The sequence below is a fragment of the Phodopus roborovskii genome, unplaced genomic scaffold, assembly GCF_943737965.1.
Source record: "Phodopus roborovskii unplaced genomic scaffold, PHOROB, whole genome shotgun sequence".
NCBI classification, from domain to species: domain Eukaryota; kingdom Metazoa; phylum Chordata; class Mammalia; order Rodentia; family Cricetidae; genus Phodopus; species Phodopus roborovskii.
Genome location: NW_026126558.1, coordinates 15952128 through 15969593, shown reverse-complemented (window position 1 = coordinate 15969593; position 17466 = coordinate 15952128).

The following is a 17466-nucleotide window of genomic DNA, read 5'->3' as shown; positions in this document are numbered from 1 at the left end:
AGAGGCCCTTTCTCATGAGAATAAGGTGGAGAAATAGAGGAAGACACTAGGAATCTGCCTCTGGCCTGTGTATCCTTGCAAACTCTCTCTCTCTCTCTCTCACACACACACACACACACACACACACACACACGCACGCGCACACGCACACGCACTATATATGTGTGTGTATACACACATATACATACACACATACACACACACACACACACACACACACACACACACATATATATATATATATATATCACTTGTACATACAAATACACCACAAAAAATAAAGTACAATAACAAAATGCAACTGCAAAAAATATGCTGAGATAGGACATATTACTCATTTCAAAGAGTTGGATGCTAATATGCTTTTAGAATTAAATTTCTCAGATGAATGTGATTAGTAAACTCACCTGGAAAACTCATTAATGGGTACAACCAATTTTAGCATGTATAGTAGGAAAACAAAGGCATTGTAAAGGCAGAAGATCATTAGATATAGCAGTTTTGTTTTGTTTTGTTTTTATTGGTATGGTCTGTGTAGCTGCAAGTATCCAATGAGCATGTTTAAAATCTGAACCTGGCCCTAATTAGAGGTCTGAGTAAGCTGTAGAAGGAAAATAATTTGCATAGGAATTATAGTAAAAAGCTTTCAGAGAGTGTGTGATAACCAGAAGATGGGACACAGAAAAAGAACAGTGGGGAAATTATTAATTCATTTATTTTTACAGTCTTTTTTGTTCCTTTTCTTAGTTACTTCCTTTTCTGTTGCTGTGATAAAAGCACCATGGTCAAGGTAACACAAAAAAGAAAATGTTTAATTGGGGTTCAGTTCTAGAGGGTTAGAGTCTATGATTGTAGAGCAAAAGCATGATGGCAGGAACATATGAGAACTCCCATCTAAAACCAGAGGTAGGAGGCATACCAGGAATGACACTAATTTTTTGAAATCTCAGTGCCTGTCCATAGTGACACCTCCTCCAACAAGGCCATACCTCCTAATCTTTCCCAAACACTTCTGTCAAACAGAAACTAATAATTTAAACATATGTGACTATGGGGACATTATAATTCAAACCACCACACCACCCATCACCTTTTGTGAAATTACATTTAATAAACAAATACTGAAATTTTAGCCTGAGAAATATGTAGGGCAGGTTATTGAGGGGCATGAGTGTTGATTTCAATCTCTACACAAAATCATGGGACTTCAGACAAAGTCAGCAATAGTGGCTCTCCTGAGTGTCAGTACTTCAGGCAGTTTGAATCTAGTGCCCATTCCGGTTTCTCACAACCTCTGCCCATGAGGAACAGATCTTCTCACTCCTGTTTTTCTCTTATCTTCAAAGATGTCAATGTAATCCCACTAAGAAGTGGTCCGTATTCAGTTAAAGTAGGTTTTTGCAACAGGGATTAGAAAGCTGTTCTCCTACCATAAAAACACCATATCTGATGAGTCTGGTCTTCTGAAACATTTCCTTGTGTCTAAGACAATGTCAAATTTATAGCTGTATTTTATTTACAAAGCCTTCCACAAAAATTAATCTATTCATTAAGACAATAATTTATTGTTATCTGTTGTGGGATATGTTCAATGAATACTTGTTTATTCCCCAAACCATGTACAATATTAAACTAAGCATATATGTGTGTGCGCATTATGCTTTTCTGGTACATAAATAGTATGATCAAATTTAATGTATAAACTTATAATGCAAAGAGACTAAAAATAATAATTAATAATAAAAAGTATAATTGCTAGGCATTGGTGGTGTATGCATGCCTTTAATTCCAGCACTCAGGAGGCAGAGATAGGTGGCTCTCTGTGAGTTCGAGACCAGCCTGTCTACAAAAGCTAGTTCCACAACAGCCTCCAAAGCCACAGAGAAACCCTGTCTTAAAAAAAACAAAATAAAAATAAATAAAAAATATAATGTATAATTATAACACTAGACTATGAAATATTCCTCACATCAATATTCTTGCAGTTTGAAACCACTACTAAATAAAATAGTGGTTGATTGAACACAAGCACTTTGATGTAAGGACAACTGTCTGATAATCAAAATGACTTTTAGGAAGTCAATGGGCTGATAGTGTACACCATATGGACGCACCGGAAAAAGAGCTGGTTCTCATCCTGGACAGGTAGACATCACAGAATTTTATCATGATACTCAGAATGACAAGCAATTTAAAACTTAGGGATTGTTTATCTCTGGGCTAATTGATATGTTTTTTTCCAACAGTTGATCCTGGGTAACTGCAACCACAGAAATTGATACTGCATCTAATGGGGGGTTATTATAGACTAAAATATGACAATTTCATGAAACCCTTTTTAAATTTTCCTTTCTGTTAGTGTACAAAAGAAATGAAACATTAGACAATGCAGTGATTACAACCATGCATATACTTCAAACCATTTCTTCAGAAATGTAACCTCTACAATTTATTGAGAACTTATCTAAATTGAAATGGGGTTTGTCTGATTCTGTGATGAACTTTAAACTCTAGTGTCTGATTGTTTTCCTTCTACACCCTTGCCCCACTGGAAAACTCAATAAATATTTCTTGCATTTTCCCCTACCATAATTATATTTGATTAGAAAGTTGCTTCATTTCTATTTTTTTGCAATGAGTTTTTCATGGATATTATAGGGTATATACTTGCCAACAGATTAATGAAGTATAGCTACTTTTGAATTCCTGTCTGGGAGCTCTGCATGATCTTCTAGGTATCTGGCAACAGCAGTCTAATGTGTAGCAGGTACTTAATAAATGTTTAAAGCCAGTGGTCAGGAAAAGCACAAAAGGTAGAAGTGATAGCTACGATTCTACTGTGGTTTTGATTTCTGCTGGACCTTGATGGATGGGATTAGGACAGGAAGAACGTGGAGGATGGGAAGAGAGAGAATCATTATGAATGGGTGTGAAGGTGCAGAGGGGGTTGACTCGGCTTCCCTTTCATTATGTGCAGATGTGCAGAAATTGGATAAATGAAAAGGGAGATTAAAATTGTACCATTTCAGTCATTTCCTCAGCAGTCATCTCTCTGAAGGTTGGTTCTGTAGCTGCTGGCAGGTGGCCAACTTGCTAAGTCCTCTTAAATTGACAGAGAAGCCAGATAAATATCCACTCTTGGCAGCAGTTCCCTGACAGATGGTCTGGCATTCATGGTGTAATCCCAGGCAACAATGGTAAAGCTAAAAAACCCTCTAGCCTAGCAGCTCTCAGTTACTGCAAGCAATATGTAACTAGGATTTCAATGTGCTTGCAGTTACTGGGGTGGGGACAAGGGAGACAAAACCTACATTAAAACCAAGAAATCACATCCTCATTGAAGAGGGTGAGTATCGAATGGGGGAGCCTTTAAAACTTGAAGTGGAAGAATATAAGAGCATTCCTTTGCTCCAAATGAATGTTAGTAATACACCAAGACTCTAAATGAAATATAAAATAGATGAGATTCTAAGAAATGGCATTCAGCAAGATTTCTGGTCGGCAAGTTGGATTAGTTTTACTGCCAAGAAAGAAAAAGAAACAGCTTGTGAGGGTCTCTGGTAGTTGTAATTATTTGTGCTGCTGTTTCTGACACTCATTAGTCTATATTCAAAGAGGAAGGGCAATGCAGCAAAATGATGGCAATGTAGTCCTGGACAGTCAGAAAGTTACTGGAGCCACTTAAGCTGGGCCCTTAGCCTGACACGGCTACTCAATGCTCTCATTTTGCTAGTGTAACTCCCCCTCTATGAATTAAACTTTTATTTAGGAGAAATCTGTGTGACATTCTAAAAAGCCACCTGTTTCTATTTTCTGCTGAGTGAATTAAGTCTGTAAGAAGAGTCAACTTTGAGAAGAGAATATCAACTTGAATTATAGCTATGCATACATTGATAGGATGCCAATAGGTGCCTCAAAATAACAGACATATTAAGAAAAGTCTCTGCAGACAGCACTTGGTACCTAAATTGAGATCTTGAGGGAGTGTGAAACTTCATCAAGAATGGAGCAGATTCAGGCAGAGGACTTATTGATGCCCTGAAGCCCTTTCCAGTCATGAGCCATCTATCACGACAATCGGCGGTATTGGCAGGAAAAGCTGTTTGAAACTTGTCTTCTCAGAGTAATTACAACCTTAGACTTCCTGTTAGGAAGGAGGCTGTGATCAATGGTGAAATCCCCAAACTTCATTTCAGGTTTAGCTGGGAGTTTTATGGTACCTACTTTACTCGTTGGTTTTAGTTATTTGTTTCTCAAGGAGAGCTTGCTTGGAATTGCTATTTTTCATTATCTAGGTGTTATTAGGCAGTTAAAGAGATACACTTTTTACATATCCCTAACATCTATATCCAACATAGAATCTCCAATTCTGGTCACTTGGGAAGGGCTCTCATCGGAAAGACATAAGGGGCCTTTAGAGAGGATCCCCTCATCCTGTTTGCCTCTGACTTATTAAGGTTTGTTGTTGATGCCAGGAGAGAGGGATGCTCTCACTATTTATTAATGGGTGATGATCTATATGGCACCAACCTGTTTTCAGTGCCATTATGGGTACAATAGTAAACACACACACACACAAATCCTCTGCCCTGTTATATCTACATATAACCTACTGCCCGGTCAGTTTTTCATCATTGAAACTCAAACACCTGTTGTAATAGCAAGGGAGGAAGCCTGGGTTTTGGCTCACCACTTTAGGGGCCCTGCTTGTGCCTGACCCCATGCACTTGGAAAGGACACTGTGGGGACATAAGGATGAGGGAGGAGGTGTTTCTTTACCTCATTACAGACAGACCTCATGCAGGGAGAAACAGAAGAGGGGTGGGGTAGAGAGGGAGAAAGAGAGAGACAGAGACACATAGAGAAACAGAGAAATATAGAAAGAGGCACAGAGGAAGTAAGGCTCGCCATTGGTTTGCTACAAATTCCAGATAAGTCCCATCTCCCAAAGTTTCCAGACCCTCCAAATATAGCACCACCAGCTTGGAGCACCTCACACAGGAGACTGTGGGGAGGGAGGGGATGAGTTTACATCAAATCATAATTTCAGTGAATAGAGAGATGATAGTCATCTTAGCTAATAACAGTGTCCTCTAACACAAGCACACACACACACACACACACGAATAAGAAATACAATAAAAAGGAAGAAGAGTAGAGAAAACAAGCCGAGCTCTTCAGCTGTGGATGCCTTATGGCCATCTGCTTCATTCTTCTGCTTGAAGACTTTGCTGACTATGGAAGAACTATGCTATAAGCCACAACAAACCCATTCTCCCTTAGGTTGCTTTTATCAGAATATTTTATTTCCACAAATAGAATTAAGAGAGTGTTTCTTTAACAGGACTGCATGATTGGAAAGAGTGGCTAGAGAGATGGCACAGTAGTTAAAAGTCATTGCTGCTTTTGGTAGGGTTCAGTTCTCAGCAAGGCCATGGCAGCTGACAAGGGACCTAACACCCTCTTGTGGTCTCTGAGAGCACTGTATTTTGTGGTGCAGAGACACACATGAACACTAACACATAAAAATAAATAAGTGTTCAACAACAAAGTTAGAAAACATGTTTGTTATGTTTGGTGGAAAAGAGATGTTTCAGGTGAATATTCTTGTGAACTTCATATATGCAAATGTGAAAATGGAAACTTGAAGTGAATTATCTTAGAAATCATATAAACCTTTTAATACTGCATGATTTAAAAAAAAATGTGCTGATAAATTACAGCCCATAGACTCTAAGTGATGTGATGTTTAGGTACAGGCTCTGGAGTATTGTTTTAATTTCTTACTTTTCAACCTACCATACTGCATTTGAACACATCCATGAGATAGTATGATGTTTGGATCCACGTCAGTGAATTATATGTTTCATGCTTCCCACCTGTGGAAGCTCTCTTGGGCACCCATCTTGGATCCCTCTCTCCCTCTCACCAGTTTCTGCTACATCTTTTTCCAGGGTCTGCTCTCCACTCTACCTGTAATATACCAAGATTAAAACACTAAGGATAGTCTTTGTGCTCACAGAACTCACCTCTATACACATAGTGTCAGAACAGATACTCGGATGTACTCCATATTTTGTGTATTCAATAACAGCAAGCCTCTCCAGTATGCATTTAAATTAAATTTTCCATTTCACATAAAAACAAGAGCTGTGAAACTATTTTATGGGTGTTGATTTTTATAGTATCTTCTGTCCATGTGAACATTACTGCTTCTTGAGTTGACATGTGGAGGTGATTTGATGGATGTATGTTCAAATGAAACGTGTCTCCATGATTCAAGGGCTGAGGAATGCTGCCATACTGACTGGAAGGATGCTTTTGTTTTTCCAAACATAAATTAAATTGCTTTTAATGGTGTAATCTAATTACTTAAAAAGTGACACAGAAAGTGAGATTACAGACAAAAGGGACTTTTGTAACTTATAAGTAAACACTATAGGCTAGAAGGGAGATGGCACTGCCTATTGGGACTGCTTTTATTAAATTTGCATGATTATCTTAGGCATATCTGTGATTTTCTGGTAACACCCACATTAATGTGGAAAGATATATTTATTTCATACTAGGATCATGAACTTTCTATTTGTATTTAATGAATAGAGATTAATCTAGTTCTCTGGGCACATGTCCACTATAATTTGTATAAACCAGAAGTTATGTATCAAGAATTTTCTTCCATAACATTTTAACACTTAGAAAGAGAAAGCAAGTGGGTCTTCTGCAGACCACAAATGCTCTGAAGTTTAATAGATGAAACTGAATACTTTCTAGTCTTTGGGAAAGCCTGTGAAGTTCTAGAAATCAAATCTAAACTGAAAATATGTAATTTCAGCCAATGCTCACAATGTAATTTGGGGATTGAAGTAAAACAAATGAGTATAACACAGTCAATGGTAATTTCAGAGCTATCTATGACTAATCTCACTTTAGATCATGAATCTTAATTTTATTTTTAAGACCTGAATTTACATACACACACACACACACACACACACACACACACACACACACACACACACACACACAATGCCATTATATCTTCCATCTGCCTCCTTCTCTCTCCTTCATTTATCTCTTTCTGTGTCTTACATAGCCCAGGCAGGACATGAAACTGCTTCATATATGAGAATAATCTTGAATTCCTGACCCTACTGCCTTCCACCTCTCAAGGCGAAGAATTTCAGGCAAGCTCCAGCATACTCGGCAATACCTTTCTGTTAGCTGTGATTACAGAAAACTATAGACATATATCTGTGGTATCTATAATCACTAATCATGCCATCTTATAGTTACTGCAGCTATCTCAAAATCTGGCTTATATTATGTCTTAAAATTATAGTAGTTACTTCTCTTTCCAATAGACATTATTGTTTGAGGTAATAACCATATTAAATATGGGTCTATAATTCAATATTGTCATAATGCAGAAGCCATAAGCAGGATGATCAAAGCAGTTTACCAACTTAACACAGTTAAGAACACATATCCTGGAAAGCTTTGATTTTAACTTAGTTATTCACAAAATATTATTAGAGTGTAGAAATTACATTTATAAAACTGATACAGGAGTCATTCAACATAATTCAAAACTACCACTGTAGAGAAGAGGATATGAAATCCATGGTCATAGAAATGATTAACCTGAATACAAAAATCCCAAAGAAAGATTTTATGAAAGTTGAAGATATCAAAGGATCCAGCCTTGAGGAGACAAAAGTATTTCTCTTAGCTAAATTCTAAAATTATTATTCTTCAAGTCATTAATCCATGGCGAGCAAGAGGTAGATGGAGGGGTGAGGGTGGGGGTGAAAGACAAGAGTTCTTCAGCATTGGAGTAGAGTCTTAGACACTACCATAAGTGAGGCACATTGATTCTTTCACGCTAATCATTATATTGGTGCTATATAGAAAACAGAAATCCACTTACTGGGGCATATTATTTAAAGGACATGAAGTTAAATTAATACTCATCTTTTTTCTACTTATTGTAACTGTTTAAAAAATAAAGCAATTAAATGTCCCAAAAAGAGCACATCCTTATGATTTGTAGGCATTCTTTGTGCCTACTATGGGCATTATGATTGTTAGTAGAAATTCAGTTTATTTAAATTGTGTCCAGTGTCTGTTGCTACATATTTTGGTATGCATGGGAATTAAATTTTCATAGTTACATGGATAGAGAAGCCAGTGACCTCTATGGCATGATCATATCCCTCTATCACCAATATTATTTTTATGCAAGTTATGGTGCTCATTGATACTTTCTTAGGATGGTCAGGACAGCTTGTAATTGGTTTGTAATTTAACTCTCTCTCTCTCTCTCTCTCTCTCACACACACACACACACACACGTGCTTGCACAAATTGTAAAGTTGGAAATGACTAGCTGTATCTGTTCACAAACCACATGGAGATATATTTATAGTGGACTGTCTTGAGTCTGCTAAGCTCCTTGGTCAGGTTGATATGGTATGATGGAGACTGGCTGTGTACTTTGATGGAAGTGGATGAAGCCATGCAAGAGACAGATGTTGTGTTTGCAAATTATGGCTTAAAACAAGTATGACTGAAACATACCAAATTTTACTTAGTTCAGTATTCCACTGTAGTGACAGCAAAGTTCTCAGTGAATGTATATTGTTTGACATGGGCATAATCATTTCAAACACCAATGTCTCAGTTCTATTGGAGTGCCAAAGCCCTCCCTGGGTGAGGGTCAGAGGGATGTCAAAGTCTTTCTCAGATCTGAAATGTTGATACTGTGTGGAGAAAGTATACATATAGATTCCTCCATCCTAACGTTCATGTCCTGAAGACTGCTCCTTACGGAGATTGATCTTGCTAAGATTAGCTAAACCTGACTTCTTGTTCATCAGTACACAGTAACCCAGCCTCTTGGCACACCTGTATACCATAACCTAGCATCATGGCATATCTGTATGTAATAACCCTGTCTTCTTATGCAGCTGTATACTATTTCCCTTCTCCCTGTTCAATTATATATAATAAAGGGAGTTGCTTTGGTAGGGTTAGACTGAAGCTTTTCCATCAAAGAGCCCAGTTCACCTGATTCCAGCTTTTCTCTCTGTATTTGTCTTTTCTTCATTCCCTTACTGTCCCTAGAGCTGTGGAGGAGGTGGCAATCCATATATCAATATGTCATACACAGCTGAAAACCACAAGCCTTCCACAAGTCTTCCTAGTTCTCCTATTCATATCTGTGTACTCATCTATCCAAGTCCAAAATTCCATGGGCAGAAATTATGATATAATGTGAATCTAATTTTTCACACAACTTAAAGAGCTCACATAATGTGGTGGTATCATTCATGATAAGCAGGTATGAGGGGGATGATGAATGAGTAGGAACAAGGACCACTTTTTTTTGAAAATAAGAAACAACTCTTTTTTTTAGAGCTCCAAAAAAATATTCTTTTCTCTCTGATTCTTGATTCTCAGCTTAACATATGGCAAACTTGGACTGGAGTGAATCATCGCACTTCAGGGTATCTATGCAGTTCGGCTTTCTAAATGTTGAGTGACTGAGAGAAATAGATACCCCAAAGTTGATACTTGACCCACATAAAGCAGAGATAAGGACCTAACCCTCCTTGCATCACCTTTGGTGAGTGCTGAGCGAACCCTGCTGGGCTCTGCTTCAGGGTTTCCTGGACAGACTGGAGCAGTCCTTGTCATCTTTTCTGCCTCCTTCCTTCACTTCATTTTCTTTCCATCTTAATTTCACTTTTCTGCCCAGGCTTGTATTAAGCAAATACAAACTGTACCACCCTAATCCTTTATTAGAGCTCTTGTTTCTTAGCATTCCTGGGCTAAGACAATTTTCTTCAAAGTATTGGTAAATGGATTTTTTCTTTGTGCCACCAGCTCCCAAAAAACAACATGGAGACTTATTGTTAATTATGAAAGCTGGGTGAATAGCTTAGGCTTGTTACTACTAGCTCTTATAACTTCAATTAACTCATTTCTATTAATCTACATTTTATCATGTGGCTTTTTACATTTCTTTCATTCCGTGTGTCTGACTCCCTCCTTGAATTGTTGGCATCTCCTGTTTGCCTTGATTACTCCTGCTCTTCCTCTCTCTTACAGAGATTTTGACTAGACTTCCTGTCTAGGTATTGGCTGTTCAACTTTTTAATTACACAGATCACAGCAGACATATCTTCACCACAACAGGTATTTATAAAATACACACCATCCAGATGATTAAGACTGAGGTTAGTCATCCACATAAGGCTCACCATTGGTGATTGCTACATGGGAATGCTATGGTAATGCTCCTAGTACAAAGTGGCTGGCCTACCTTAGGAACTGGCTCATGTTCCAGGAGGCTGAGCAAGCCTTATGTGCCATACTTGGTCCTTATTCATCCTTTTATCCTCAGTCCCTCTCTTAGCCCTTTCGTCTCTGCTGGTCCTGTCCCCACTCTCAAATAGTCATGCCTCTATATTCTTATCTCATGTTTTCCATTGTTCTCCTATCCTGAAGATCTCTTCTGCTGCACTCCTGGTCCTCTTTTAGCATTTCTCTCTCTCTCTCTCTCTCTCTCTCTCTCTCTCTCTCTTCTCTCTCTCTCTCACACACACACACATACACACATGTGCACGCACATGCACATGTACATGCACATATGCACGCACACACACACACACACACACACACACACACACACACATACACACACTTAAATCTAGATTACGAGTTTGAGGTAAAACAAGAAATTTGTATTTCCAGTTCTGTATTAATTTTCTTAACCTAATGATCTTGGTTCCACTCACTTTCCTATTATTGTTAAGATTTTATGATTTTATTTTTCAGGCTGGAGGGATAGCTCAGCCGTTAAAGGCTAGGCTCACAACCATACATTTAAGATTTTATTTTTTTATTGATAAATAATATTTTATTGTTTCCATGTACCTCACTTTTTTTCTTTTTTTTTTCTTTCATTTTTCTATTTCTTTTTAAGTTACCATAGAAAGTAAAGAGTTTCATTATGGCCTTTTAATTCCTATTTTTTTTAATCTTTCTCTCCCACTCCCCTTGCATTCCCCCTGCCCATGCCCACCTCCTGCTTAACCCTTTTATCCCCTAGTGGACCCCATCCCATGTCCATGCTGTATGTATTCTAGTACTCTCCTCCCCCTCATTCCTGCCCCTTAAGAGTTTTTACTATTATGGTCCTTTATCTAGCTTTATGACTTAGACTCAACACACACACACACACACACACACACACACAGACAGACACACAGAGAGAGAGAGAGAGAGAGAGAGAGAGAGAAAGAGAGAGACTTCTAAGATCTGCTCATAAAAGAATATATGGTATTTATCTTTCTGCAATACTTTGCTTAAAAATTCCAGTTCTATCTATTTGCCCTCAGGTTTCATAGTTTCATTTTTAATCACAACTGAATAAAATACCATTGTGTATTTATACCATTCTTTTCTTTAACTGTGAACCTGCTGTTCACTGAGATTCCTGTAAATAGAGCAGCTATAAACATGGATGCCAAGTATTTCCACATAAAGACAAAACATTCTTGGGTCTACAATCAAATATAACTTCTAAGAAATCTTCACATTGATTTCCATAGTGATTACATCATCTCACACTCTCACCAGTGGTAAATAAGGGCTCCTCTTCCACCCTAACCTCTGAGCTGGCATTTGTTTGCTTGTCAATAGCCATTGGTACTGGAATGAGGTAGAATCTCAAATCAGTGTTAATGTGCATTTCCCTGATAGCTCAGGATGTTCAATATTTTTCTTAATACATGTGGATCATTTGTAGTTTTTTGAGAACTATCAGTTCAGTTCATTGGCTTATTTATTGACAGGGAGATTTGTTTTTCAGGTATTAGATGTTTGCAGTTCCTATTTCTAGATGCTAATCTCCTATTTGATGTATAATTAACAAGGACTTGCTCCTATTCTGTAAGCAGACTCTTCATTAAGGCTATTGTTTCTTTGTTGTGCAGAAGCTTTTGAATTTCATGTGAATTGTCAATTCTTGAAATTATTTCTTGTACTAATAAAATCATTTTCAGAAAGTCACTGCATAATCTGTGTTTTCAAATGTGTGATTTCCTTGGAAGTTTCAAAGGTCAAGGTCTTACACAAAATGTCTTCCTTCTATTTTGAATTTATTTTATGTCAGGTAAGAGTTATGGATCTGGCTTTTGACTTCTACATGTGAGTTTCCTATTTTCTCCACAGAATTTGGTAAAGAGGACTTTCTTATTTTATTTCAGAATTTATTTTCATTATTTTAGCTCTGTGTAGGTATGTGTCTTATGTGGATATGGGAATGTGAGTGTGGGTGACTTTGGAGGAGGCCAGAGGTGTCAGTTCTCTTGTGGCTGGAGGTATAGAAAGTTGTGAACCACCTAATATGGGTGAGGAGTACCAAATTTGGGTCCTCTGGGAAAACAGAATGTACCCTTAATAACTCAGCTTTCTTTCTAGGCCTGCCATCCTGCTTTAAAAAGGGCATGGAGCATATCTGGGCAGTGAGATGAATCAGTGGATAAAGGCACTTTACATCCACCTTGAGTTCTATACCTGGAACTCAGTGTGGTAGAAGGAGGGGACTCACATGGTCAAAGGTGGGGACTTGCCTGCCTTCTAACCTTCACAGATGCCAAAGGAATTAAAGGCCAAAACTTTCTGAAAAAAATATTCAATGTGTAAGTACAGTCGATTCTCTGGAAATGCTCGGGTTCTAGTAGAAGTAGATTCTTCAGACTTGCGTGTGGTTATATAGCTATAAATAAAGACAAGTCTCTGTGATTTCCAGAGTCTCCACCCCTCTCATTTTCTGAAAGAGACAACTGGCTTTTCTACTTAGAGACCAGAAAAAGTCCCCACTGAAAGTAGATGCATTACCAGGTAAACCTTGTTCTGTCTCTACTGCCACTTACTGCCTTTAAGCCCATGGCAGGGGCAATTCCCAACCAAGCATATTGTGAATGAGAATGCATAGGCCCTATTCCCTTTGGCCAACACAGAAAACTGTATTTATGACATTGTTATTGTATGCCAATCAAAAGCAAGGTGCGTTTGAATAGGAATGAATTTGGAGGGTTTTAGGTCTCTCTCCATCCACCCCCTCCTTTTTCCCACTTTCCCTCCTTTCCCCCTCCCAGCGTGTGTGTGTGTGTGTGTGTGTGTGTGTGAGAGAGAGAGAGAGAGAGACAGACAGACAGAGAGAGAGACAGAGAGAGAGTGAGAGAGATGTGTCAAACCTGGTTATGGCAGAATTTGTGGATATGATCATACTATAATTCAGGAGTTAACATTTCAGTAAAAGCACCTGGAGCTGATCATGAGAGCTTTCTTGACCCCATGAAGCCACAATCACATGATGGTGTACCAAATAAATGAAGCAAAAATACCTTTGTATAGTGAAGAAGGAATCAGAAGACTCAGAGAGGCAGGCAAGTTAAAATGATTTATGATGTACAGTCTGAGAGTCCACAACTTGGTATAATCAACCTGCCTTTTTCTTAGGGGAGATCTCTGGTTTTGAAAAATTTGAAAAAGGAAGCAAGCCAAGATGGCCAGCCAGTTCTATCCAAAATACAAATAGGAATGGGTTGTAGATACATTAATCATCTTCCTATTGTTTTCTCTCGTTTATTTTACAGTTGATTTTTGGCATGAACCTTTATGGTTCATCACTTCTGTGACTGTGATAAAAGATGGGGTTAATCTCAACTAGAAATTGTTGACAAATGTGTTGAGAGTTGTAAAACATTATAAAATTAGGATTTGTAATTGCCTTTTGCAAGTGAATTTACAATTAAACATTGCTATATTAAAATAATGTTGTTTGGCAATAAAATTTTAAGAGCTGAGGGGTAACATAGTTAGCAAAAACTTTTGCCTTATTAGAAAGAAGAGCTGTGTTGGATCCCAGAAGTCATGTAACAATGCCTGACACAGAGATGCACAAGTGTCATACCAGCACTGAAGCAAAATAATCAAGAGGACCCCAGGGTCTTCCTCGCCATCCAGTCTAGCCTAATTCGTGAGATGAAGGTGAATGAAAGACCCACTCTTATGACCTTCCTGAGGGTGACAACTGAACCTCTCCTCTAAGCCTTCACATTCATGAGTACACACACCCACACATGCACCTGCAAGCAAACATGTGCACATAGACATTTTAATAATTAAATAATTTAAAGCAAATTGTTTAATTCACCTCATTTGTAAGATGAGGTTTTTGTTTGTTTGTTGTTTTGTGTTCTTTCTTTTTTTTCAAGACAGGTTTCTCTGTGTAGGACTAGTTGTCCCAGAACTTTCTTTGTAGACTAGCAAAGATGTGCACTACCTGACCAGCTCTGTAAGATGAGTTCTAAATACATGATTTAATATGTTTTATTGGACTTATATGTATCTATATATTATAACATATATTATATAATGCCTTCTGTTGAAGTTTTTAATATAGGTTGAAAAATCCCAAAAACAACCAGAATAAATGAGGATCATGCCAGAGAATCAGGTTTCTAAGATCTCTGAGGAGAGCTAGGATTACCTAGGATTCTAAGTAAATGTACACAGTCAACTAAAATCCATTTTGAAATGCTAGATCCACACTGAGTACTTCTGTCAACACATCTGAGTTATTCCTCAGGGAAGAATTGTTGCATCAGCAATATACTACAACAGATGTCATTGCTGTCTATTCCCACAAAGTGGAAGAAACTACATATTATTAAATAATCCTTCAATAATATGATTGACTTTGAATGGAAAGAGCTGCTCTATAAGTATTCCTTACATTGGAACACTTACTTCCATCGCCAGATATACATGACTCTGTCACATAGACATAGTTCAAAATATTTATAAATGTTTCTGTCAGCACTTAACATGAACAATGACATGTCCTGAAGTGAAGGCATAATGTTAATATGTAGTTCTTCATGAAGTGATCAATTAGTTCTTGGCTCTTCTGTCTATAATTATTAATACAGCCATTCTACCTAAATGTACATCTAATTCTCCTGACCGAAAATTTGTCAAAAATATTTTCTAGAGCATTAAGATTAATGGAATTTACTTTAGTATTTGACATTCTATACATTAGTTTTATTTCAATTTTTCTTCTGGATTTGTATTTCACTGTAAGTCATTTTGTTGAGACCCATTATTTTTCTTTGTGGTTATGTAACACATTCAACTAATAATGGGAGATGTTTGCTTATATATTAATGATCATTACTGGCCTTGCAAGTTTTATTGTGGTGACTCTCGCCTAACTCAAATTATCTGGGGCAAATTATCCTCAGTTTTTTCCAATTATAAATTTGGTGGCCACTAAGTCCATGACCCCTGTAAAATACATAGACAACTCTACCCCCCCCCATCTCTTTCTTTTCAATGCAGCCAAATGAATACAAACAGGGTTTTGCAGTTAAGATTCAGTTACATCAGGAGGATTTCTCACAGAGAGATGACCACCTCCATGCAGTCCCAATTACATTACCTTCTGGGAAGCCATGCTTTGGCATGCACATGAGCCAATAATGCCAAATGAGATGCTTCTTGCTGGAGGCCAGGAAATGATGATGAGGTCACTTTCAGAGTCAGAATAAAAAAAGAATGGAAATAAAGTTCTCATTCTAAGACTGAAGATTCTTTAAGAGTGTTTGATCTGTTTTTAATCTGCTTAGAACTGGATTGAGGAGCTCGCAATAATTCAAAACATTATTTCTGAAGAAATATGTGATAGTTATAAAGGACTAGTATAAAATTAATTTACAGTTGTGAAATATTGTATTTGTTATTTAAATTTTTCTCCTAACAAGATTCTCTGTGTGTGTGTGTGTGTGTGTGTGTGTGTGTGTGTGTGTGTGTGTGTGTGTGTAAGGCTTATTTCATTTAAGTTGCTATGGTAAAGTAGCTCAGACAAGGAAGTTTATAAACACTAGAAGTTAGTCAATCCAAGAGAAACCATTCTAGTCCTGGGAGCCAGGAGAGTCAGTGACTGGCAAGGGGGTGACTTTCAATTTGTATACAATCTTTGTGCTGCTCTGTTGCATGGTAGACAATATAAACCATTCTATTGGGGCTACTTCATTATGGCACTAGTCCTGCTCATAAAGGGAGAGCTCTCATGATTCAATTGTCTTCTAAAAGGAAGCAGAACATGGTTACCTTGGGAAACAAGTGTCAACATAATGCATTGGGAATGGAGCATAATTATTCAGAACACAGAAATAGGTGGTAAGGTAATTAGAGGCATGGAGATTTCTACAGAAGCACAGGCTCATCATTGATTTACTTATCCAAGCACTTACCAAACATGTTGGTGTTCATTGAGATTCTTTTCCAAGCATCAGCGATGTACTCACCTGTTGTTCTAATATCTGCCTTGCCTATAAATCTTACAATTTGGGAGGCTCAGGAAGCACTGACAGATTCTAGGACTCAGAAACTGCACTCACTTTAATGTTTTTGGGAGTCTGCTTTACAGAAGGTGGAATTCCATCCTGAGACACAAAAGAAGCACATGCTAGTCTAGATCCTCAAAGTCTTTCTTTAATAAACCATTATGACAGACCTCCGTTGGCTCATAATTCTCTGGGCTTTGACCAGTGATCCTGGAATCATAGATGCATGCCATGCAACATAAAATTTCAAGTGCCTATTAATCCTGTAGACCCATATATTTGGTAAGCAGATACTTTATACTGTCATGGGCATCCTTTTCTTGATAGTTATCTCTGGGCTAGACCCATAGACTGTCTGTCATTGTGGTGGTTGAATCATATTTGTCGAGAAGTTCAACAACATGAGCTGAAATTGAAAAAAAGAGAATATTCCAAAAGTATTATTTTAATATAATTTCCTGCACCCTTCTCTCACTTATTCTTCTATTCTCATTAGTTCACAGTACACTTCGTCATACTTTAACTCAAAAGCAATCTACCACCATCTACCTGTTTATCTGTCCTTGACAGATGGCATAATGAACAAGATAGCATTGAACTGTCATTCAGCTTGAACATCAGCATTAGCCTCAATAATACCACTAGAGATTGTAAATAATGGAGCCATAAAATTAACACTGAACTCAAATCTATGTCACAAAAAGTTAAAAACTCATCTTAAATTAAGCAATCACAACACATTCACAAAGTAAATATCAGCACTGATTAAAAAACAATAGAAGTTTCAAGGTTAGACTCTGTCATAGGATAGAAAGGCAGAGCATGTTACATATTTTTACTACATCAATAATGGCAGTTTTCTCTTATTCTTGCTTATACCATCAATATTTGTTCATTCTGAATATGCTAATTTTCTATGTATTAGGCTCTCATTGACAAGCCTAATTTTCGACTTCCAGGTGAAACTTACACTTGGTGTATATACAGATTGCACCTAATTATTAATCAGCAAGAAGTAAAAGATGGTAGAAATGTAAAC